The 22,338-nt window shown below is 60.2% G+C and overlaps 1 protein-coding gene across 2 annotated transcripts in view; it reads left to right on the forward strand.

Moving 5' to 3' along the window:
* The window catches only part of RAI1 (retinoic acid induced 1), a 117,274-nt gene that overhangs the window by 79,069 nt on the left and 15,867 nt on the right, over positions 1 to 22,338 (forward strand). Inside the window, exon 1 of one of the 2 annotated variants that reach the window (XM_013047866.2) lies at positions 10,599 to 11,905. The exons of the other annotated variant lie outside the window; for it this stretch is intronic. The gene's annotated coding sequence lies outside the window, so the exon portion shown is untranslated. Of the gene's footprint in view, positions 1 to 10,598; positions 11,906 to 22,338 lie in introns of those variants that run through there. 2 annotated transcript variants of the gene reach the window in all.

Genomic DNA, 22,338 nt, shown 5'->3' on the forward strand with positions numbered 1-22,338 from the left:
GAACACCCGCTTTTGCGTCCTGCCGTGTTCCTCCTCATGCATCAGATCGTGAGCGTTTGCCGGAGGGGCGGTTAAGGATCTACGGAAACAGGGCTGCTGGGGGCTGGGACGTGGGGGTGCCGCTGTGCTCTGTGACCTCGCAAGGGTCGGCCGCCCTCCCTGAGCCCGCTTCTGCGTCTCTACAAGGAGAGGTTGGGGGCGGTGGACCAGGCTCCATTCAGAGATGACCTCAGGAGTGTAGATGTTTCATCAGCCACGGTGGCCTGTCTGCTGCAGGCTTGACCCCTAGCACGGTGACAACTGGGTCAGGGTGGGCACAGGGCTAGCCCTCCTGCCTGGTGTGGGGGGCAAGTGGGACTAGCCCATGGAGTCCAGCTGCCTGGACTGGGCGAGGGTAGGGGGTCCTCCTGCTTCCAGCACTTTCCCACTATGCGGTCTCAGGCAGATGGCACTGTCTCTTCAAACCCCCATCTCAGTGGCGCTAGAACAGGGGCAGAGGGGAGCTGTGATAGTCTGTCGACCTACTCTGCGCCAAGCAATTAGCACATAGTAAGTGCTCAGTCACTGGGAGCCATTCACATTATCTGGGACCTCTCTGGTGTGACTGGTGGATTAAATCATAGTCTTCCTGCAGCATTCTGGAGGGAGCTTGGGGCCTAGGGGACATGACCCTCTCCTGGAGCCAGGGCTGGCTTCATGGGTCCGTGACCTGTGCAGCCATATGGGGCCGGGGCTCAAATGCCCTGTGCTCGCTCTGATGCTTGGGCATCGCTGTCTTGAGACTCATGCTCTTGGAGCAGGGGCCTCGCTCATCACAAAGCGTGCCCCGTACTTCATGGGACTCCTCGCACTAGCCCAGGGGCTCACCTGGCTTGGCACCCCACACGTCGCCCGTGCTCTGAGCTCTTGGCCAGGACGGCTCTCCCCGCCCCCGTTCAGAGAGGAACGCTGTCCCGTGAGGTCTGGGGCTGGGCCTGGGGCGCACGCAGAGGCAGGCGCCAAGGAGGGCTCCGATCATCACGCTAGGAGCTGCGAGTGCAGCGGTGAAGGCTGCCAAGGGCAGGAAGCTGTCTGGGTGGAATGCCAGCCGGGGCGGGCAGGGCCGAGCGGGGGGCTTGTCGGGCTGAGGCCAGACACACTGGGGAGACACAAGACGACTCAGGTTGGAATCGATTGAAAGCCAGCCAGGCACTGGGGCCGCCGCGCGCATGTGAGTGGGGGCGGCACGCCCAGCGCGAAGGCGCTCCGGGCTCTGTTTCCTTCCTTCCGTTTTCAGGGAGGCGGGCTTGCCCCTCCAGCACCTATCCAGGTGGGGAGAGAGGAAAGGGAGCGGGGCCCAGGCCGCGTGGTGTGCGAGAGGCCCAGGCAGCGGCCACAGGACAGGTGGATACCGTGGATGGGCTGGCGGGGCCAGGGGCCTCTGGCTGCTAAAGGCGGCTCAGCAGAAGGGAGAAGAGGACAGGAGGACGGACTGAGATTCCCAAGGGGCACAGGTGTTCTCAGGAAGGAGCCTGGGTATGGAAGGGGGTACCTGCGGTCTCCCTGGGTTGCCCCCAGGGGGTGCTGGCTACAGAGTGAGAATAGCAGGGGAGGGGGTGTACCCAGAAAGGAGAGGGAGTAGAGGAGAGGCTCTGCCTTGAAACACCCCATGTTGGCCTTTGTGGGGTGACACTGACACAGGAAGCCTCATATCCATTCTGAGGGGACGAGGCACCCCATAAGATGTAGGAGTCCTACAAAGAGATTGTGTGCATCCAGAGGCAAGCGAACTGCTTCTAGGGAGGAAACCAGGAAAGGGTCTAAGTGGCCTACGCTGCCTTGTGTATGGGCCTGCAGCAATGGGGAAGGGTAGCCCGGGATGCGGGAACTGCCCCTGTTGGGGACAGCTGAGGTCTGATCTCAGACGGCGGTGCAGGGCAGACTGGGGATGGCGACATCTGAGCACCAACACGGCAAATGGGGACTCAAGCAGGTGAAAGTACTGGGGAGCCACTGAGGGCTTTATCGCAAGGGATATCATTCCACTAGCAGAGCTTATGAGAGGCCATACAGGGCTGAGGCTGGGAACCCAGAAACCCAGCTTGGAGATGGGCACAGAATTCCCAGAGGGAGGTGATGAGGCCAGATTCTGGGCTGTGGATCTAAGGGTGGAAGGCGGGGTTGATAAGGAGACCCTGGGCAGGGTTCACCCCCCACCCCACACCCTCAGGACACTGAAGCCTCCTCAGAGACAAGCCGTAGAAGGACATGGGCAGAAAGCAAGGTCTTTGGAGCAAAGAGGGCCTCACTGAACCCAGGAGTCCGGAACTGCAGGGGTAGTTGGGGTAGGGGGAAGGTGGGGTGCTTTGTTCTCAGGAGCTGGCCAGGACCCTGGGAGGAGAAGAAGTCAGCCAGGAAGAGAGGTCAAGGGATGACTGAGGAACAGTGACACTGGGGAGGTGGGCGTGGCCCAGGGCCAGAATGGTGTGCTTTGCCTTGCTAGGCCCTCCTGGACCGTGGTGTGGACAGGAGGGACAAGACTGTGATGGGCGGGACAGGGGAGTCGGGGTCTGGAGGGCCTGGGGACCAGAAATCCGCAGGCACAGGGCCATCCTGAGCGAGTCCTCTGGCCGAGGTCCTTGTCCACCTGCTGGGGAAGGACAGTCTGTCTCCCAAAGGCCAGTGGGGCTGCCAAGCCTCAAGGACAAAGGCAGGCGGGGGCAGGGGAAGGAGCTTGTGGCTGGGAGCTTAATGGCCCCGAAAAAAAACCATAAAACTGGAGAATTATGGGAGACATAAACAGAGCTGTCAGGGATTAGCCCGGGGAAGAGATGCCAGTGGCTGAGCCGGGATCCTTGCGTGTGCATAAAAAAGACAGAAGTTATAAAAGGAGGGAGATTAAGAAGATGCTGCCTCCACGCTTGGGCTCCCTGGCCGATTCCTTTCTCACGCCCCGGCGGAGGCCCCAGCCGCATGTTGACCCCGGGGGCCCCAGCCTGCACGGCCTGGCCAGGCCCCGCCCAGCGACACAGAGAAGGGGGAGGGGACAGGGGCGTGCGGGGTGGCGGGGGGGGGGGGGGGGGGGGGGGGGGGCGGGGGGGGGGGGGGATGGGACTTGGCCCAGGTCAGAGGAGGGGCCCCCGGAGCCAGGCCCAAGGACAGAGGCGGCGCGAGCTCTGACAATTTATGGACCCTCACACACCCTGCCTTCATTTTCGCTGTTCTGCTGATGTTATTAGCCAGGCACTAATGGGCTTAAATTTCACCTTAAACCATCCCCACTGTCCTCAGCGGATGACAAACGCTCAGCTCTCTCCAGCTCTGCGAAGCTGCCGGGCGGTCTCAGGCAGGCACCTTCCCCTCCTTCCTCACACGCCCTTCTGGCCCCCAAGGAGAGGCTCCCTGGGACCCCTGGGCCTGGGGACACTTACAGGTCAGGGAATTCCCCGGGGGGTCTGTGGGAGTCACAAGGCAGCCAGGGCGCCACAAAGGGGGACTTCGGAGGAAATAGGATGACATGAGATGGGGAGGCAGGAGCTTGGGGGAGGAAGGAGGGTGGTCCAGTGGCCCCTCCCTGTGGGGCCCAGCAGGCCTGCTCCCCTCTGAGGATCCCAGCCCAGGTGTCATGAAAGATGGCTGCAGAGGGGACCGGTGGGACCCCAGGAATGACCTGCCATGTTCTTACAAGCCTTAGGGAAATCCTATTTTGCTCAAGCTAACAAAAATAGCAGTGGCTTTCCTTGGGGCTAGCGTTGCCTTGCATCCACCACCCACGCATCCACCACCCACCCACCCACCCACTCACTCATTCATTCTACAGGCACCCAGCCCACAACCCCCAGCTTGCCTCACGTCCATCAAAGGCCCCAATTAGCTGCTGGACCCAATGAGAGAGAACAAGTGGGTGATCTCTAAACTCCGTTTAGAAAGACAAGATCTTTCCAGTGGTGGCTCTGAGGGCCAGAGGGGAAGTGACAAAGGAGCTCAGGGGATGGGGGAGTTGATGCGTAGACTTGATGGCCCATCCAGTCCTCCAGAGGGGCGTGCTGGCCTGAGAAGGAGGGACAGGAATAAAGACAGTGCCTCTGCAGAAGGAGGGCAAGGTCGGGCTGTTTGGGGGCTTGCCTGCGAATGTTTCCACGGCCACCGCCTGCCGCTGCCTTTGTTTCCCAGTGAGGGGCAGACGCCCGGCTTCTCTGCCAGTAAAGCTGGCCTGGAGGGCGTAGGGCCCAGAGCCAGCCCCTTCCCATGGGAATCACAGTCCGCCCCCACCCCAGCCCGCCAAGGCCCCAGCACCGGCCTCTCAGCACCATGCCCCAAGCTGTGCCCCAAGCGCAGCCGGACAGCAGTGCCAGGGCGACAGGCACGGCAGGGTCGGGCCAGGGAGAGGCGAGGTGGCCCGCCCTGCGGCCCTGGAGGACTCAGCTCTGAGCCTCCCTGCTGCCTGGCCTCCTTCCCTTGCTGGGACTCAGACACGCGGTCTGCCACCTCAGGTCTGACGGGTTCCGACACAGCGGCTGTCATGAACCACACTCGGGCTGGCGGTATGTACAGGAGAGGTTTTGGGGACCCAAGCGGAGCAGCGGAGCCGAGGAGGGGCCGGTATTGGCGGGGTGGCTGGGAGAATGGGCTCTGGGCGAGCCCTGCGGCTTGTCCCTTCTTCTCCCCCTGCAGTATTTGGAATCGGCTGTTGAGTCCCGAGGTGCCCTGTTCCTGACATTTCTAGAATCTCACCCGTCCTTTCCAGCTACTCCCCACCTCCACGCCGTGCTTCTGGCTTCCCTTGTTGCTCTCAGGGAAACTGTCCTAGCTCCCTGGCCTCCCGTCCCCACCTTCAGCACTCGTCGTCCATCCCTGCAGCCCAGGGAACGTCAAGCACGTGTGTGCAATAGTGCCACTCACTCCCTTCCTTGCCCTCTGTGGCTCCCCATTGTCCCTGTCTGTGAGATGATCCTGCCCATACCTGTGGCTAGACAGGCTCAGGGTGAGCGGAAGCAAAGGCACAGGCCCAGAGACAGCAGGGCACATGCTCTACAAACGGTGTGTGGAGGCAGAGCAAGCTTTCAGGGACTCCCTATAGGTTCCAAAAGTCTCCCTTGGGAATCTCTGGTGCCCACCGTCCATACTTGTGCCCAGGGTCCTTGCCCTGAGTGGCAGACTTGGAGCCCGATGAGCTGACTGGAAGTCTGAATGTTGCTGCTCACCAAGAAATGCCTTTGGCCTCCAGGCCTTAATGGTGCGGTCTGCAAAATGGGGATGCTCTTAGGTTCCTTGCACAGTTCCTCTTGGAATTAAAATGATGTGGCAGGGAAGAAGGCACTTCGATGCTCAGCCTGTGGAGGGCACCCAGGAAATATGGGATGTAAAATCCCAGTGCCTGGGCAGCAGCTTCTGCTCCAGAAAAATCATAGCCAAGCACAACACAGTGCTCCCTCCTGGGCCTTCCTACCCTGGCCAAAGCTGCCTCCAGGAACTGAGTTCAGAGCTTTCAGATCCTAGGCCTGACCTCACAGTCATGGACTGTAATAATAGTATCCGACTACCCATTATTGACCTCCTGTTACTGCTTCTGGCTTCTTACAAGCTGTGTGACTTTGGACAAGTGACCTTACCTCTCTGTGCTTCTGTTGCTGCATCTGGAAGAGGAGTTCAGATGTGTAGGCTGCTTCCTAAACCAGGGCCCTGCACACATGAGTACTGTGGCGGTGACAGAGCACTTTGATGGCTGTTTTCCCCTCAGGTCCTGTGAGGAAAGGAACAGAGGCCCAGAGAGGTGAGGTGATTCACCTGGGGTCACACAGAAAGTCAGTGTAGGATCTCAGGGACTGGATGTTCTTTCCAAAGACTCACGAGGTTCTGGTCTGGAAAAAGCCAGCCCTGGAGCAGGGTGGAACACAGGGCCCTTTCTGAGCCCTCTCTCCGTGGGCCTGGGGCTGGAGGGGCCTCCGGCCAAGTCTGCTCCACCCGACCAGCCAGCTAGAGAACACAGAGACCGCCGAGCCTGCTCTGGCCGCTGCCTGTCAGTGCTCGGACCTCGTGTCTGCCCACCTGGGGAAGGCACCAGCTGCTCCTGGGGCCGGGGTGCTAGACCTGGGTTCCTGTTGCTCCAACGAGCTCCCGCCACACACACAGACACCCCCACCCTGCCGGCCCCACCTCCCAAGCCAGCTAGGACCAGTCAGGGATTTTCCTGAACTTTCCCTCTGTTATAAAAAATTATATAAATATTTACCCTTTAGAAATAACAGCTCACTTGTTGGGCCCTCCTCTGCCGGGCATGGCTTGGACGACCGTCCACTTTCTCAGTTAATTCTTACCTTCTGAGGGGCTTACTTTTCCTCCTGCTTCACCGACGAGGAAACTGAGGCACGCTGCGGGACTTGCCCACTGGGGCCCCACACAGCTCAGTGGCATCGCAGCCCGGATTTAGCCACAGGCACTCCTGGGCCACCTCTGTCTCAGCCAAGCCCAGATCAGCCTCTGCTTTCAAGCTGTAGAATGTGCATTGCCTTTGTTCTCAGGACAGAAGGATGGGGTGGGAAGGGACTGGGACGTTCAGTGACACATGGCACCAGGAGTAGGCCGCAGGTTTATCATGAGCCAGTCCTGGCCTGTGGGTCCCCCGGGCCTGTGCGCCCAGAAGTGACGGTGCAGACTATATGGGGATTCCAGTTCGTATCCCACCACCTGGGGCCTCAGTTGCCCCACCTGTGAAATGGGGGCACAATCCCCATTGCGCCCCTTGCCCAGGGAGGGACGCAGGGATGCTGAGTCCTCTTGGCAGTGGGGCCTCAGGCCACCCTACTGAGGAGGCTGCGGTCATGTGACCATCTGGCCTATAATCCGACAGCTAGAACGAGCTTTGCCAGCCTGGAGCCCAAAACAAGGCTCTTTCCTCAGCCACCTCAGCTAGCCTAGGGGATGGAGATGAGCCATATAAGTTCTAAAATCTTTTTGTAGTAGTTATAAGCTCATGGTAAAAAAAAAAAAAAAATAGAATAACCTCTTCCCTTTTATACATCTCTGCACACTTTCTTTCTTTCTTTCTTTTTTAAGATTTTATTTATTTATTTGACAGACAGAGATCACAAGTAGGCAGAGAGGCAGGCAGAGAGAGAGGGGGAAGCAGGCTCCCCGCAGAGCAGAGAGCCCAACCACGTGGGGCATGATCCCAGAACCCTGGAATCACAACCTGAGCCGAAGGCAGAGGCTTTAACCCACTGAGCCACCCAGGCGCCCCTCTGCACCCTTTCTACACTGTGCTCTGCTCCCCGACTTGAAGGCTATACCCCTCCGTGCACGGAGCCCTTCCTTACTCTCCAGACTCCACTGTGTGGAACTCCCCGAGTGTGTATCTTTCATCCTCCTCACGTGGACACACAGCAGGGGACCTCCAGGGTTTCACTGCTGCAAAGGACACCAGGGTCCTTGCCCTGCGAAGAAGGCTCCAGGCAGGCTGGGAGCAAGACCGCCAGAGGGCCCATGCAGTTTTCATCTGGGTCTGTATGGCCAGAAACCTCTCAGGAGAGATAGTGCTGGCTTGCTCCCTACATCCCCTCGTTCCCCACCCCCTGGCTGGCCAGGTAGACACAGTGAGCCTCTTCCACGCCTGCCCTGGGCCTAGGAAATCAACGTGGCTCTTTCCCATAAGGAAACCCTCAAAAACTGTGTATGACTGGGGGGCCCGGCCCTGAAAGATTGGGAGTCCAGTTACTGTGGGGGCCCTGCACTCCTGAGCACTGGTGTGACCTCAGGCAGTGAGTTTCAGCTTTTGGAGCTTCCAGAATGACATACACCCCCAACCCACCCCCATCTCCACTGGGGGGCTGTCAGGAGGATGAGGTATGTAAATGCAAAGTGCTTATTGGGACAGGGCCTGGCACAAGAAGGAAGCCAGCCACAAGAACTGGTGCTGTTTATTGTCAGTCTGGGGACCTTTGGGTCCCTAGGAAGGCAGCTGCTAGGGTCTGCCCCTGGGGTCAGTACTGGGATTGAGATCTGCAGTACCTTTTGAAGGGGCCAGGGAACAGAAGAAGGTGTGGGGAACCTTCGATGGAAAGAGTGGAATCACTTTATTCCGGCTTCCCACTGTACTGATGGTGACACCGAGGCCCAGGAAGTGGTCACAAGCTTAGCACCATGAAGCTGTCTTTTATCGGTTGTGTTGCTGCCTGGAAGCCAGGCCAAATGCAGAGTCCTAGGGGCTGCCGCGCCCCTGCAGGGACTCAGCTTTGAGAAATGAGGCTCAGAGCTGCCGAACCAGAGACTGATCCTAGGTCCTCAGGACAGGACAAGACCCAGAGCCCCTCAGCAACCCCAGCCTCCAGGACTCAGTGGGAAGAGGAGTGTCTGAGGGCTGAGTTCTCACTCCAGCTGGAGGAACCCATGCTTCTTACAGATGCAGGATCCCAGGCCGCAGCCTTGGCCCCCACATCGGAACATGCCTCTTCCTAAGACATGCACAGTGCTGTGTGAGAAACATCAGAACTCCCGCTGGGAAATGACGCACCTGCCAAGGGGGCCAGGACACAGTTTGGGAACAGACCTTAATTCTCAGTCCCAGAAGCCTCCCCAGCTTGGGGGAGGGGAGGGGGGCGTGGTATCATCATCCCCTGTAAAGCCCTACACACCAGAAGACATGCTCTGTCTGTCTCACACACATACAGAGTATGGCACTTGGCTCTCACCCCACTTGGACAGTGCCAGTGGGGGCTGCAAGTGCGAAGCTCAGCATAGCCTCCCATCTTGCCGTAGCCCCGTAAGTGTGGTGGTATTAAGGTTTCAGCCAACGGACATGCGGAGCCAGTCAGTGACTTGCCCAGGGCCAGCCCCAGATGACATGCAGGAGTGGAATTTGAACCCAGAGCAATGCGGCATCAGGGTCCTGGTGTTTTCGGTCAGGGTAGGTCCGGGGGAGAATGTCGCCTCTCTGCACCCCAGAGCCACAGGGCCGGCTGCCTGGAGCCCTCCCAGTTGATGGGGGCCTGGCCCTCGTGAATCTGACCTCTCCCGGGAGCCAGAGAGGCCTGCTGCTCCCCATGCGGAACCAGCCAGGAAGGATTCTCCTAAACAACTTTCCAGAACAAGACAGCGCTGGGGTCAGACGGAGTTAGCTGTGAGCAGCTGGAAGAGGCTGTCTGCCCCAATGGCGAGGAGGGGGGTAGTTCTGGCCGGGCCTGGTTTGGCTGGAGGTGAGGCCCGAGGAGGCTGGGCCTGGGCGGAGGGAACTCCGGGTGCGGGGGTGCAGGCCAGCAGGCGGAAAGGATTCTTCACCTTGGGAGAAACAGAATGCTGTTCAGAATGAGCAGCCGCTGGACTCGGACAGTTGCCCTCCCTCCCTTTTTACCCTTAAGCACCCCCATATTTCACAACTGTGTGGAAGAGAGGGAGGGAGATCAGGCAGGAGGCAGTGGCTGCTGAAAACCAAAGGCAAATATTTTCCGTCCTGAGGCAAGCAGGCTCAGGCCACCTCCGGCCCGGCCTCTGGGGCAGTGGCTGGTGGTTCACTTTCCCCAGAGGTCATCTCTTCTGGTCACCAGGCTATGTGTATGTGTGTGGGGTGGGGGGCTGGTCAGGATTCCCCCCACAACCCAGGGATTACTGGGGGCAGGAGGCCATCCGTCCAAGCTTTGCCCAGAAATGGAAGTTCCCTTCCTGGCAAGGGGGGCGGCCAAGGTAGTGGGGGAGGGGGAGGGCAGTGGTAGCCAGGAGGACAGGGTGGTCCCGTGGTCCCAGCTGTTCATCCGGTCGGGGTCCCCCACTCCGCAGCCAGTCTTGGGGCAGAGATGCTTTCCATATCAAAATAGGGGCTGTTAGTGTATTTTGGGGGGGCAGGGGGCTATAACCCCCCAGAGCTACCAGGCCCTAAATGAATTTGTAACTTCTCCGCCACAACAGCAGTGCACATTGGAAGAGCTGTGGTTCGTGGTGTGTGAGATTTCTGTTTGGGCTACAGATGAGTACGGGAGGCCCATGTGTGGACTCCAGGCCTCCCTTACAATATGCAGACTCAGGAGCCAGACCCCCACCCGGGGTCCCTCAGCAGGGGGCCTGGCAGGTGACTGGATTTGCGGGAGGAATTGGGTGGGGGGAGTTGGTGATGGTGGGACTGTGACTTCTCTCTTCGGTTCCCCCACCATCCCAACTCCCTGCCCTTTTCTTTCTCCTGAGAAAACCAGTTTCCAGAAATTTCCGAGGGAGCAAACCAGGACCTCATTATCTCGTGCCCTCAAGCCCCTGGGCACCTCCCTCATGCCCAGCTGCCGGGAAGCAAAACAAACAAGCTGGAGGCCCTACCCACAGGCCCAGTGGGAAGGTGGGCCGACTGCGAAAGGCCCCCAGAATGGCCCCTTCCCCTGCTCTGGAGCTCAGTTTCCACGGCTGTGAATTGAGAGGTGACGTCACCTCCTAGAAGGGCAATTTGAGGGTTAGAAGTAAAATCTATCAAGGCACGTTGGCCATAGGAGGGGGCCAGCCAACCTCAGACCATCTGATGCTGTTACACCCCATCAGATGGTCTGAGGTTACCAAGAACTTTCTAGATCGGAGGGTGGCCCCAGGCTCAGTAGGTAGGCTGGCGGGGGGGGGGGGTTAGAGAGAATCCCGTGGAGAACCCGAAGTCTGCCCTGCCAGGCCCTGCGTGTGCTAGGGGGTCCTTACTCTCCTGCCTCCTGGACCTGCCTCACCTCCAGGGCCGGCTGGGCCCCCCAGCTCCAGCTCCTGGCCCAGAGGTGTCATCAGATAAACCCCGTGGCACCTGCTGTCCTCACATCTGTAGTCCACACACATCTTCACCCCCCCCCAGCCTGCCCCCCTTCTTACCATAATCCCAGCCAGAGGCGGCTCCCTTGGGGTGGGGGCCCAGCCCTCCCCCACCCTCTAGCTAAGCTCTGGAGAGAAATCCGGCTTGGATTCCCAAATACGCTGTGTTCTTTCCTGCCACTAAGCCAGACGGCTCCTTGCCACTGGAATGCCCTTCTCCCTCCTCAGCCCACCAGTTCCTCCACAGTTTTCCCCTGTATTTTGCAGCCGCTTGTCTTTTACCCCACCTCGTTCAGCAGGGGGGTCCTCAGGGGGCCCTGTGCCTGTGGGTCTCCAGGATTGGGCGTGAGCAGAGTCTGGAAAATGTCAAGTGACTGATCCAGTCAAAGCCTGGAGGGGGTTTCTGAGCTCAGCCAGTTCCTCTGCTGCCCCCTCCTTTGGGGGTAAGGACAGGCTGGGGTTTGGGTGGGTTGCCTTTTGGAAACCAAGGTAATGGGAATGGACATGAACTTCCTTCTGCCTCAGTCCCCCTGGAAGGGGGGTTGGGTGGGGGGTCAGGGCTGCTAGGCGCGAAGGGGAAGGGAATGGGAGCGAGAGGGCGAGGGGGGCCCTTAAGGAGGCCAAGGCCGAGAGGAGGGAGACAAGGCTGGGGAAAGAGCCCCCCCACCCCCGTGCGCCTTCGGCACGGGCATGGGCGGGGTTCGCCTTGAAGTTGGTGTGCAAGCCCGCTGCTGTTTAAATGGTGTGTTTGTTTGGAGTGGCTCAGGGAGGAGGCCGAGATGGGGGAGGCAGCGCCCCACTTGGCGCCGCCGCCGCCGGAGGGTCGGTGTGTTAGAAGCTCCAGCTTTGTCGATGACTGAAGGGTGGGCGTTGAGGAGTGAAGGGCGAAAAGCAAAGGGGGGCTCGGCTTCCCGGCCTGGCCGCCCCCTGTTTTGCGGAGGGAGCGCCGGAGCCGCCTCTCGCAGTCACGGCGAGCAGGGAGGGAGGCGAGGGGACGAGAGCGCCGGGCTCCCCGCCCCCACCCCACCCGGTTCCAATATTTCGCAGAAAGGCACGCGGCTCCTAATCGGTCCTTTCCAGGCTGAGATTTAGCCGCGCGATGCCCGCGCAGGGGCGGGGGCCGCGGGCCGGGGGAGGCGCTCAGAGGCCGGAGCCGCCGAGCGAGGTGAGGAGCCCGCGTCCTCGGCTGGTGGAGCGGGCAGGCGGGCGCGCAAACCCGAGAGGCAGATATAGAAAGGGGGGCAGGTTAAAAATAACCCTCTCCGGCTGGGAAGCTCGCGCGCGCTCTCTCGCCTCGTTCGGTGCCAGAGGACTCCAGGGGAGGTGGCGTTGGGGAGGGCAGCGCGGGATTCCCCCTCCTCCGCGGGGCGGGGTGCCCGCCTGCGCGCCGCGGCTGCACGTGTGCGGGGCCGCGCGCCCGGGCCCCCTGCACCCGGCCAGGGGGCGCCCCCTCCCCAGGCCCGGGCGCAGCTGGCAGCGGCCCCCGCCCGCAGCCCCGCGCGGCTGGAGGGAAGCGCTCCATTATTCATTATTTACGAGCGTTAATAGGTTTGAGGCACGGAGGGTGGGGGGCAAGGGCGCCGTGGGGACCGCGGCCTTAGGGGAAGGGGTGGGGAGGAAGGGGGCAGGGCGGAGGCGGGGCTGCGGCGCGGGCCGCGGGCTAGAGGTCCCCGCCTCGGCCCCGGCGTTCCGGGCGCACCTCCACCCGCCGCCTGCTAGCGGCCGGGTGCGGAGGCTGTGCCGGGCGCCGGCGGAGAAGTGCGGCCCTTTGATTGTGCCCCTCGGCCTCTGTCCTCCGCGTCCTCGCCCTTTCCGAGCCGTAGGGAGGGGGCTGCGGGCCGTAAGCCCCGCCCTGCGCGCCCCTCGCGGCCGCCGCCGCGTCCCCGACGCAGCCCGGGCCTCATTTATCATCATCTTTGGTCAAGTGGAGTGTGCAAGGAACAGCTGCTTCACTCGGCTGACTTCCGAGGGCGGATACAGCGGGAATCAGGGAGATGAATGATGGGGGCTGGGGGGGGCAGGGCCCCCCGGGGTCCCAGCGCAGGCAGGAGGGAGGCGCGGAGCGTCCAGCGCCGCCTCCGCCTCGTGGCGAGCGCAGCGCCCCCTTCCTGTCTCTCCTGGCGCCTCCAATTACCGCGGATCGCGGGCGCGGGGGCGGAGGGCGCCCCGGGAGGGGGCCGGGCGCGGAGAGGCACCTCTCGCGGGCGGAGGACTGGCGGGCGCGCCGCTGGCGGAGCCCGAGGTCGGCGTGACCTTGCTGGGGTCAGCGGGTTGGGCTGCGGAGGAGGCGGCGCGGCGTCTTTGGTGGCGCTTTCCGGATTGGCGCAGAGGCCGGGAAAGCGGGCGGGGGCGAGCGGGGGGGTGTGAGGGGGGAACACAAATAGAAGGTGAAATTTTACCTGCCCCTGAGGGAGTCCTGCGGATTTTCTCCCGGCAGCAGCAGGCGCTCTGCCTTTGTCTTACACGGCTGGAACATCTGTTGCAGAGGGGCGGCGAGGCCGCAAACAACCCCCACACACCCCGCGCGGCTCCCCCGTCCCCAGCTCGGCCCTAGCCGGGCTCCCGGGCTCGCGGTACCGCGTTAACCCTGCTCGCGCTGGGACATCCGCCCGGCAGCCCCCTGCCGCAATAGGCGCCTCACCGCCTGGGACCCCCTAACCCCCGGCTTCGGAGGGGCTTCTCGCGGGGGTGCCCAGCGGCCCTCCCCCGACTTTCAGTGGCCGCGTGGTATCCATCGGGGGGGGGGGGCGGTGGCGGAAAGGGTTAATGGCCTAGTCGCAGACCCTAATTGTCAGACCTGGGCCCCGCTTCGTTTCAATTACCCTAAGTAGAGACTGAATGCGCAATTAACGAAGTCAGCTTGCCAACTGGAACGCCGTCCCCGCTTTCACATTGAGCAGAATACTCCACCAGCTGACTTGGACTAAGCAATTTCCTCCTCTCCCTTTCTCTCTCTTTCTCTCCCAACCCCCTCCCTCTTTTTCTCTCTCCTTAATAATAAAATTATACCAAGCAGTTTGCGGTGTGGCAGGCGGCCAGAAAAGCGTTTCTTTAAACGCCGCCGTCTCACAATTAGGCAGCAAGAGGATTTGACACGCCGTGGCGGCCTGACAGGCGGCTTCCTCCCCTGGGGGCTGGTGGGGGGGGGGCGCCAATTCCCTGGCTCCCCCAGGTGGAACGGGGCTGGGAGGGGCTGGCTTGCTAAGCCTCCCCAACATGAGGGTGCTGCGCAGAGTGGGTGTCAAAGGCAGGGAAGGGAGGGGTTATTCCTACCCAGGCTGGGGAAGGAGGGGGACATTCTCTGGCTCCTCCAGAAAGCTGGGGTATCCAACAGGAGAAACTTGATCTCTCTTGTTTTGGCTTCCAGCTCCAGAGTTCATTTTCTGGTGCACCAAGGGGCCTAGAGCTGTAGAGGGATCTCAGACCTGCTGGATGTCCTGGACAAGTCACCGTCCCTCTCTGGGCTTTGGTTAATCTTTCCAAAACGAGGGGGGAAATTTGACCTAGAATATGCTCTGAAGAAAGTGGTTTCTGGTGGCTCACTGCTGCTGCCAGCTGGTCTTGTGGGCAAGAGCCAGAGGGAGAGGTAGGCAGCACCAGGTCAAGAAACCCCTCTCCAGCCTGGGCCGCAGACCAGTGGGCCCCAAAGGCACATGGGAGCGTGCCAGCCCCCCAGCAGCCACATGGGCAGGTAACAAATCAGGGTGACTTTGCAGGATTGCCAGGGATTGGTGCCGTGAGAACGGGGGTTGGGGGCATCTGACTGTTGGCAGCCGGCCCCCCTGAAGTGGGGGAGGGGAGATAAGTGCAGGTCTCCCACTTGCTCTCTTCTGCCTCCAGCCTCATTGGGCTGCTCCTTCCATCTGGTGGGCCCTCACCCTTCCTCACTTAATTACACCCTCCTGCCAGCCTCCCCTGACCACCTCTACCCCAACCTTGCACCCTCCTGGGTGTTTGTCTGCCTTGGGAGGACAGGGGCCCTGCTGCTTTTTCCTCTATCTTCAGCCCCCAACTCCACCCCACCCCATCGGATTGTAAACTGTATAGAAATGGGCTTGGTGAGGGAGTGGCTGTGACTCAGGGGGTGTGGATGACAGAGCAGAAGCTATAGGGCTTTCCTTCCTGATTGGCTACTGCATAAGTCCTGGCTGGTCTTCAGGCCTCTCTTTGGGCAGCATCCCTTAGAGCTGTGAGGAGGTTAAATGATGCACCCAGGCTAGCGCTGAACCCCTCACCCATCCCATCTGCCCAGCCATCTGGGCAATATTTAACTGGCAGCTAGCCGGGACAGTTTCTGCACTTAGGGCGTAGGACCAAACAGATGAAGAAGCCCCTGCCCTCATCAGGCTACATTCTGCCTAGGGCGGTGCATGTAAAGCAGCTCATTATGCCATTAATTATGTAATTACCACTGTGATAAGTGCCACCAAGGAGCCCTGCAGGGACCCAGCAAAGGGAAGGGGGGAGCAGCAGGGCCTCATCTGGCACCTGGGGTGGAATGGCCCGAAGGCAGGCCTCCTGCCTCCCAGCCTTTGCAGCTTCCCCACCGCTGAGCACCTCTGAACTTGAACTTCCCCAAAGGGCCCCAGCCACTCAGACCCCAAGCCGCTCAGGCCCCGCTTCCTCCCTGAGCCCGGCCTGGGAACTCAACCTACAGCTCCACTCCGCGCTTCCCTGGTCTCAGGACTTCTCCCAGGGCCCAGGGAAGGTTCTGGCTGCTCCCACTGTTCTCATTCCTTCACACTGAACACCTGCCTGCGCCCTGGCCACCTGCTAGGTGCCCAGACTCTGCTCCCGACCAGGCCCTGGCCCTGCCCTTGCAAAGGTCTGTGCGGACCAGTTATGTCGGCGTCTGACACGCAGGAGCTTGTCATGAGCGGCAGCCCACAGACCAGCCCTCTCCAGCTCTGGGGTGTTAAACTTTTTACTTGGTCAGTAACATTTATTAAAATGAGAGACTTCCCTTCTTATTTAAACAAAACAAAACAGTTCTCCGAAACTGGAGCCCTTGTTCCCACAAGGCAGCAGCAGTTGGCCCCAGTTCAGCAGGGCGCCCCTCGCTTTATTTGGGACCTGGGACCCTCCCTGTGTCTCTATCCCCACCTGCTGGCTTCACCCAGGTGCATGGCCTGCCAGGCCCAAATGAATGAGTGGTTGTGGCCATAAGCCCCCCTTGCCCACCCCATTGCTCTCTTCGCTGCCATCGACGGCTGGTTCTGGATATTTCCATAGGATTAATGTGACACAGACACGTTACTCATTCAATACATATTTCTTGTGCGGGGATATGGGGATAGAGCTGTGAACAAAACGGGCCAAAACACCTGCTCTCGGGGAACTGTATCTAAGGGAGACACCAGCTGTAAAGCCAGCCACGTGGCTTATGACAAGGAGAGGAACTCTTGATAGAAGAGCAAGGGGACTCTTCCAGGCACAGTGGTCAGAGTGGGGTCCCTGGGAAGGTGACACGAACAAAAGTCTTGTTGGAGCCCAGGGAGTGAGGCATGCATAGATCAGAACTGTCTTCCCAGCTCAGGAAGCAGCCAGACAAGCTAGTAGCTGATGAGACCACTTCTCTAGGGAAGTCAGGGTCCCTCAGGGCCTGCGGGGTGGCCCTCAAGGACCGGCTGGGGTGAGGGGTTGGGCTCTCTCTCACCTTTTCCTGCCCTCAGAGCTGTCAAGACACGCAGATCCCGTCTAATCCACATTGCGTGGCTGCCCGCAAGTCTCGGAGCATCTGGGGGCTTGGTGGGAACAGACCTGGAGGCCTCCCCGCCCCGCCCTGTGGGTCCCCTCAGACGCCCACAGCAGCCTCTGAATCAGTGTGTTGATTTGCTGACCCTGGGGTCCCTGAATGGGTGGGCAACCAGACCCTAGCCTTCCTAGGAGTCAGGACGCTGCCCCCACCAACCCGGTCCCCTTTTGTGCTCATTTTGACAGCGAGGGGGAGAGGTGGTGATTTCTTTTTTGTTGAATGGTGAATAAAATGATCTAAAAACAATTACTGTCGATAAGAGACTGGTAAGTACCGAGCTGATAGGCCAGTCTCCCCCTGCTCTGGTCGGGAGTGGGGTGCCAGGTTCTGGAAGGCCAACAGCGCAGCTGCTGCTGAATCCTGTCCTGCTGTCCTATTACCCCCACAATTCCCAGTGGGAGACGGCTGCCTGGCCACCCAGACCGCGAGGCCAGCTCCAGGGCCCTGTTGATTGCCGCACCTCGAAACCGGATGTGGGGCACTGGGGTGTGGCTATGGAGTGGCCCTCAGCTTTAGAAGTCAGCCTTCTGGGGAGACCTGCTGCCCTGTCGCTGGGCTGTGGGACTCCCACAGGTTACTCCTCCTGGAAATGGTGTTGTGGCTTCCTAACTGGGCCTGGCACTTCCAGACACTAGCACAGTCCACACTCCACACACCCTGCGATGCCCCAGGGGCACCCTCCTGGAAGTTAGACCCCGAGGATGGGACCTTCACGGGCCTTAGGAGTGTCTCAGAGACCTCTGCAGCTGGGGCCTTGGAGGAGACCGCATTGGTGGGCTTTCCAAATGTCTGGGAAGTCCAAAAACCTCTGTTCCCTATTGAGACTTCCTCCAAAGAGCCCTGAGATCCTGCCTCACCTGGGGTTCCTAGCCTCAGAGACAGAGGCTGGCTGGGGGCTCGCCCCACATCTGGAGAGAGGCAAGGCAGTCTTCCCAAGGCTTGCTCTTCTTCCCTGTAACTTGCCACTGGGTATTCAGGACCTGAGCCCCGAGGCCCTCCTACCCGAGGAGGCCCTGCTGGGGTGTATGCTGACCCCTGTGGGGTTCTCCCAGGGAGCTTGCGTGGGTGCCCGTGAATGAGGAGCGGTGCGTGTCAAGTGTGTTGGGGTTGCTGCCCATATGGGGTGGTCTTCAGAGGCCCTCCTTTGAGGTGGGGGCTGCCTTGTTCTCTGGGATTCTTTATCCCCCAGGATGGTCCCCTTTTGCCCTAGCAGGCTCGGTTCCCGCCCTCCCCACCAGCCCTGGGGGGCCAAGGACCCTAACCCTTCCCTAGGGCCTGCAAGGAATGAGTTGTTTGTCTTGTGGATTTCTTCCCTTCCCCTATTCAAGCCCAGCCCTTAGGATTCAAAGTAGACCCCACAGGACAGCAGGAAAGCTGGCCAGTGATTTATCATTTTAATCGAGGTTTCCTACTTAGTATTCAGCACTCACCACAGAGGGATGGGGAGGCCCAGGGTGGTCCTACCTTCTTCACTACTCACTGGACATCCCCCGCCCTATCCCCTGCCTCCTGACCTGGGTAACTTTCTCCTTCTTCCTAGTTCCCAGGCCTTGAGTGGGTTGGGTTGTCACATTTTCCCCTGCAGCTACAAATCAAGAAACCCGGTCATAAAACAACCTTGGGTAAGTGGGTGGGTTGGAACCAGCGGCTTCACAGCTGCTGCTGGAGAACGGAAAGCTTCCTTTTCTCTTCCTCCTCTCCCTCTCTTCCTCTCTGTCTCCCACCAGCCCTCTCCCTCAGGGAGACTTCCAGTCACAGCCTCGCAGCTGGGCTCCACTGGGTTCCCATGGGAGCTGCGGCAGCTCTCCTCCACCCTGCCCACCCTACTGGAGGGGCTGTGGGCCCAGGGACCTCTCTCTGAGGCTGCCCAGGGACAGCAGTTACCTGGGTGACAGCAGGCGGCCAGTGACCACCACTCCTCATGAGTGGACTTCCCTGTGGGGTCTGGCTCCCTGAATAAGTGTGTGTGGGGGATCCTGGCCTGGCCTTCAGTCCTCAGGGACTGCAGAGGGCCTCTCTGCCCTCCCCTTCCAGCACCTTCTTGCTGCCATGCTCCAAGATGCCTGCTTGCTTGCTTGCTTGCTTGCCTTTTTTAAGGATTTTATTTATTTGACAAAGAGAGATCACAAGTAGGCTGAGAGGCAGGCAGAGAGAAAGGAGGAAGCAGGCTCCCTGCAGAGCAGAGATTCCAGATCTGGGGCTCGGTCCCAGGACCTTGAGATCATGACCTGAGCCAAGGCAGAGGCCTTAACCCACTGAGACACCCAGGCGCCCTTCTAAGATGCTTTCTTGTAGGTGGGAGTTCTTGGTGTGGGGTCCAAGGGAAGGAAACGTGCACTCTGGGTCTAGTGATCCAGCAAAAGGAACTGCACTGTGGGTAGGCTCAAAGGTCAGTCTCTTGCTCTCTGAACCTCATCTTTTTTCCCTAGAAGAGCAGAACAAAGTGTTACTGAGCAGACCTGCACAGAGTAAGCACTCTGGCCAATGCCAATGGTGCCCCTACCACCCCCTACCTCCAGTGCCTTTGAACGAGAGGGCAGAGGGCTGGGCACGGTCCCCCTCCCCCCGCCCACTTCCTGCCTCATGTGGGGAGCGGCAGTGAGCATCAGCCGGTAGCCTGTGGTCTGCTCTGCTCCCTCGGTCCAGGGCCTGGGACGACTGCCCTTCAGGAGTCCTCATAAGGGACTTGTGTCCTAAGCACTGTTTATCAGGTGCCTAGAGGATGCTCAAGGCTGACTTCCTCCCTCCCCGCAAGAACTTCAGAGATCAGGCCTTGTGCGGACCCAGTGTCCGCAAGAAGTGGACACGGGAAGCAAGGATGGGGAGGTGGACTGGACCTGAAGGAGCCCCGAGAGGATGTGTTAGAGAGTGTCCTCCCCAAACCCCACACCTTCTCCCTCCAGCTGAACCCATTGAGGCCAAACCCCCGGTCTGTCCCCCCCTCTGCCCCCTCCTCCCCTGCCCAGGTTCAGAGGTCATCATCTCTGCCAAAGGGACCCCCTCCTGCTGCCGCCCACCTCTGTCTGCTGCCTGCCTCTCACCCCCTTCCTTGTCCTGTCCTAGTGCTCTTGAAAAGTAATCATAATCATAATAATTAATAACAACAGAGCCTGTGGCAGGCCTGAGGCAGCTCTTAAAGAGGCAGCGCCCCATTTTCTCCTGGCAGAGCTGGTGGGCCTCCTTGGCTCTGGGAGCCCAGCTTTGATGTCATGCCTTTGTTCCCGCAACCTCCCCGCCCCCCCGTCCCCCCCCCCCCGGGTTTGGAGGGTGGTGATGGGGTGAGCATTTTTGCCTGCATTCTCCATCAGGCACTGGGCTTCTCGTATTTTAATTGAACTGTCTTCTCTTAGAGATAGATGCTTCCTCCGCACCCAGCTGCTCGGGTGTATTGGGAAACCCGCCTTTAATACAGCTCGGCTAAATTAAAAGACACAGCAGCTGGACTGATTAAAGCCGGGAGGGGGGTATGTGGGGGGGAAGATGACACTGGTCATAGCACTCTCTTTTTAAGTAATGTTTCTGGTAATGCATTTTGGAGAATGTGAAGAAAAATAAAAAATAAAAAATAAAAAAACCCGGAGAAATGTTAATGATATCCACAGGACACTCAGCAGGAAATGGGAGCGATCTGGGACTAATAAAAGCCGAAATGTAATTTGTGCAGATATACGAGGCTCCCGTCTCCAGAGCGGGGTCTGGGTGGGCGCATTCCGGGCTCATAAACACGGGCCGGGGACGGAGGCGGGGCGCGCGGTGCAGTGGCCCCTAGAGCAGGCTCTGCTGGCCAGGGGCTGCTGCTGGGCGGTGACACCCAAAAAAAGTGACTTGCCAGCCAGGTTGTGCGCCTACTCATTTCCTCTGTCCAAGGGTGGGAGGGGGCCTGCTGGCACCCTTGTCCGCAGAGCTGCCTCCCTGGTTGAGCCACCAGGCCAGAACCGAGTGCTGCCTCCCGTTCCTCTGGGCCGAGGCATCATCACCACGGCAGGCACCTCACGTAATGTTGGATCCACGCCACCAGGGATGGGACTGAAGTGGGTCAGAAGGGTGGGCACGTTTTTCCTTGCTGGGGATGCCTGTGAAAACCCCAGGGACAGGCAGGAGGGAAGGCCGCAGGGTGGTGTTCATTCATCATGGGGCCTGGTGGGCAGGGGCTCACCTTGTGGGACACGGGTCCCCTCTCACAGCAGCCCCAGGCACATCTAGCCCTGAGTCAGGGTCAGCTGACTGCCCAGGTCAGGGGAGGTGGGCCCAGGCTGTGCTAACAGGGCTCCTGGGGGCTTCTGGCTCCCCAGACTTGCCCCGCTCAGCTGGATGGAGCCCCTCCCTGTCCCCCTCCGTGGTCAGTCCCAGCACTGCGAAAGGCTCTAAGTGGGATCCAGGCGGAGAATAGAGGAGGGAGCCCCCCATTGCCCCACTCCACATCTCTGTCCTCTTTCTCACGTCTGAGTCCGTCTGTCCTCAGTGCCTCTTTATTCCTTCCTATCTGGTCCCTCCTGTAACCCTGGAGTCTTGTGGCCCGAAGCAGACCACCCCTTCCTCTGTCGCTGTTGGGAATGGCTGAGAACTGGACTATCCCCCGTTCCTATCCCCCGTTCCCATCCCCCGTTCCCTCTGGGGGACCCAGGCCTCTCTTTCCGCCTCTTGGCCCCCCGACCAGCGGCATGGTTGTGGGTAAATCCTGATCCCCCTGGGCCTCTGGCTGAGTGCCAGACTCCTCCATGTGATATCTCCTGAGCCTTGGAATGTTCCTTGCTCCCCGCACCTCCCTCCTCCGAGGGCCTTCTGGGATGACCTGGCCTCCGGTCAGGGGCATCTTTAGCCTGGACGATGCAGGCCGGCCTGTTGTGTGAATCTAGTTGCTCTGCCCTGAAGCACCTCCACCCCTTCTTCGGGGTCATTTCCTGGTCCGAGATCCTGCTTTGGGGCTGCTTAGACCTCACCAGGGGCCCGAGCCCCTGAAATCATAAACAGATGGGCTCTTGGCCTGGCGTGCCCGGGTGCTGACCCTGTGGAGCTGGAGATGGGAGGGGCCGATCAGGAGGGCCTGGGCGGCCTCATACCCAGCTGTGGGGTGCTTCTCTGTGGCCAGGGGACTGCGGCTCTGTCCCCCATTAGCATGCACGCCCTCACTCTGGGCCACGTAATCTGTTTACGCACCTATGATATCAAAAACAGAAGGCAGGTGCTGCCGTCCTGCGTTACTGGGAGTCGGAGAAGGGGGACGTTTATGCGTACAATGGCTCCACAGTCCCTAATCGACGTCTGCTAGGAGGAACAGACAGATTCCAGATGGCATGGCAGTGATAGAGAGGTGTGTGTGTGTGTGTGTGTACGCGCGTGGTCTCTGCTGGCCTTGGTGAGTGGCTTCCCTGGGCAGGGGCGACCCTTCCTTGGTCCTGGCACGGCCGGGTCACACTCGAACATTGCTGCCCTGGGACTTGATGGCAGGACCCGGCAGGACCCAGCCGGCCCCAGGGGACAGGGGAGTGGGAATCGCTCTGCTAAATGATTCTGCTGGCAGGGAGGCATGGGGAGTGGTGGGTGAGGTGGAGGGGAGGACCTGCCCCCTCCAGCAGGGTCTGGGGGCCCTGGGGCAGCAGGGGGACCCGGGCGGGGGGGGGGCAGGGGGCGGCAGGTCTGCGCCTCGCCGCTGCAGTGGCTGTCCTTGCCCGGGCAGCGGGGGCTGACGTGGGAGCAGGAATTACAGAGCACACCTCCCTGACACAGAAGTTGTCAATAGGAGCACAGCTGGTGGGGGGGCTCAGGCCAAGGAGAGACCATTAAGAGCTGCAGGGGAGAGGGCAGGCGGGAGAGGGTGGGAGGCTGGCTTTCGGAGGGGAAGG

This window comes from Mustela putorius, unplaced genomic scaffold, assembly GCF_011764305.1.
Source record: "Mustela putorius furo isolate JIRA1106 unplaced genomic scaffold, ASM1176430v1.1 tig00000731_pilon_pilon_pilon, whole genome shotgun sequence".
Taxonomy (NCBI): domain Eukaryota; kingdom Metazoa; phylum Chordata; class Mammalia; order Carnivora; family Mustelidae; genus Mustela; species Mustela putorius.